Source organism: Pinus tabuliformis, chromosome 5_1, assembly GCF_031772625.1.
Source record: "Pinus tabuliformis cultivar Carrire ecotype Pingquan chromosome 5_1, CPIR1, whole genome shotgun sequence".
Classification (NCBI taxonomy): domain Eukaryota; kingdom Viridiplantae; phylum Streptophyta; class Pinopsida; order Pinales; family Pinaceae; genus Pinus; species Pinus tabuliformis.
In genome coordinates this window covers 884,985,711-884,988,486 of record NC_142305.1, presented here as the reverse complement: position 1 = coordinate 884,988,486, position 2,776 = coordinate 884,985,711, and the positions used below count along the sequence as shown (strand labels likewise).

The 2,776-nt window shown below is 40.9% G+C and overlaps 1 pseudogene; it reads right to left on the bottom strand.

Annotated features, from left to right (window-relative positions):
• Positions 1–1,892: 1,892 nt before the first annotated feature.
• Positions 1,893–2,575, bottom strand: LOC149167646 (pyrophosphate--fructose 6-phosphate 1-phosphotransferase subunit beta-like; annotated as a pseudogene).
• Between the last annotated feature and the right edge of the window lie 201 nt (positions 2,576–2,776).

Below are 2,776 nucleotides of genomic sequence, written 5' to 3'. Positions count from 1 at the left end.
ACAACTCTGGAATGCTTATTGCAATTCCTGGAACTCTTCCAAAACTGGCAAGAAGCTGGTGTCTTCTGCTAGAGGAAGTGTCCTCAATTTTGTTACTGGAATTCTTCCAAAACTGGCTAGAAGCTGAAGTCTTCTGCTAGAGGAAGTGTCCCAGATTGCCAACTGAAGGCATTTTCACGGGCATCTTTGTCTCTGGCTACAACTCTAAAACTGGTGTGGCAGGTTGTGGCTCAGGCTCGCTTGATGTGACTTTGAAGCTTGTAGATGACCATCATTTCCCCCCTGTCAGATACAAGGTGAGATGATGGAGAAAACTCAACTGCAAGACTGTTCAATATTCTGGAACAAGTTCTGACATGTGTTTGGAATATCTTCTTGGCTGTTGATGCCCATTGCCAAGAAGCGATCCATCCAAGATGAATCTTTGTTCTTGCAGGACGTTTGTTTCTGAAGCATCTGTGTGAAGAATGGCTGGTTTTATGACAGTGCTTACATGGATGAAGATCAAAACAGTGATCTTTCAGATGGCCAACTCGGTCACAGTGTTGGCATTTCACGATCTGTTGTTGTTGTTGTTGTCGTTGCTGTGGAAGAGGTGCAGAGTCTGGAACAGCTGAAGCTGAACTGTCATGAGGAGCAGTTGAATTGTCATGAATGAATCCATCACTCTGAAACTGAATGGGCTTGGCATAGTCTGGAATATGAAAGGACAAGTCCTTGTCATATCCAATACCAGTTTTGTGCTTGTTGTGGACAAGCTGTTCCCAAGGTCTAATGATGGGCTTGGGAAGTGCAGACTGAGTTTCTGCATCTGCATGTACAATTGCTGCTTCATTTGAATGAACAGTAACATTATTGACTTGTTTTTGATGGGTTGCAGTCTCAATGTTCTGAACAGAAACAGGTTCAGAATGATGTCTATTTTGATGTAGCTCTTCTTGTTGTAGCTATGATTCAAGCTGCAAAAAATCAATGTTTTCTTGTGCATGTTGTAAAGATGTTTGAATATCTTTGAGAGTGTCTTTGCTGACTTTAACTATGCTTCCATCAGCAGATAATATTAGAGTGTTTAAAAACTCCAATAATCCATGAATTTTCTCCATTATTTAAACAATCAAATCAATAAATGACCACGTTTCCTACTTTCGTACCAAACCATAAATCTGACTTGTAGAGCTCCAAAATTTGTGTAGCCTCTGTTAGAAAAGTTCATCAACCGTATAGCCTAAATTAAGTAAGCTCTTGTTTCCAAACTCAAGCTACCGACCAGAAATAAGAAATCCTTTTTGTTTCTCCTGCTTAATGGCGTATGGAAGCAACCATAATTAAAAACACACGATAATGTGAGAGACCCTTTACATAGAGTCACATGAGACAGCGTTACTTAAATGGACAATGGTGGTATATGGACAACGTATGCATATGGAGGTATGAGCAGCGCAATGTTATACAAGGAAACAAATAGAAAACAATGGTATGTTAATGAATGGAGACAGTTTGAATATCAATGACTAGAGACAACATATGGTTAACGCTGCGATATCACAAGAATGGCCTCAAACTCTGTCCTGCTCTGGGTTTCTTGATAACAAAAATATCAGTTGGAAATTCAACTAGAAAAACAAAATGCAGAACCTTGGTGAAGATGCAAATGTGCTACCACCAAATCCAGGTGGTTTATTACCAAAAGGAATGGAAGACGATGTAGCTGGTGTAGATGCAATAGATGCTTGACCGAAGGCAATTGTTTGACCACCTGAAAGTGCAATCATAAAATCGACCCATAGTTTATGGCAGCGTATGGCTCTTCTTTTAATGGCAAAATCGGCCCACAGTTTATGGCAGCATATGGCTCTTCTTTTAATGGTTTATGGCAATGTATGGCTCTTCTTTTAATGGAAAAATCGGCCCATAAGCCTCACAAAGTGATAATATTTTCCAGTTGATCTCACATCAACCATCACATTCCCTATCATCTCTGCATAAATCTTACAAGTTGTGTCAAACCCAAAACTTGTTGGAACTTCCTTGGACTTAAGATCACCATCAATTGTTTTTGGACAGCCAATCACCTGTGTTTTTAACTTTTTCTCTCTGAATTTTTCTGCAAGAAGGCAGGCATTTGTATTTGAATCATCTCCACCAATGACAACAAGACCATCTAAATCAAGCTTCAGTATAGTCTCCTCCGCTTGCTTGAACTGTTCGGGAGTCTCAATTTTGTCTCGGCCACTGCAAATAATGTCAAAGCCACCCTAGTTGCGATATGGATACATAAACTCTTTTGTCATCTCAACATATTTACATTTCATTATTCCTGCTGGGTCACCTTTGAATCCAAACAAAGTGCTATCCTTAGTGGTATTTTGCACGTAATCGAACAATCCTGCAATGACATTGTGACCACCTAGAGCCCGGCCACCAGAAAGCACGACACCGATGTTCAATTTTCGGTCTGATTGTAAAGCCGCTGTATCGCTCGGCTCGAGATGGACCGATGGCTGGCAACTCTACGGTAGAGTTGCGGAAATAGTTTAGCAATGTCCTCTGGACTTCCAGCAGCGTGTATGGCCATGTGGGTGTGAGAAAAAGTCCAGCAGATCAAAATTCTACGGAGAATGAATTGCCATCGACCAGAAAGGAGACAACATCGACCAGGGCGAGGACGTACGACACACAAAACAGAGACAAAGTTTCCGGCTTAATTACTCAAAATTTCCACAAAATATAGAAAACCGAAGAGAAACTTCGCATTGATGCTTGTACAGACTCCGAA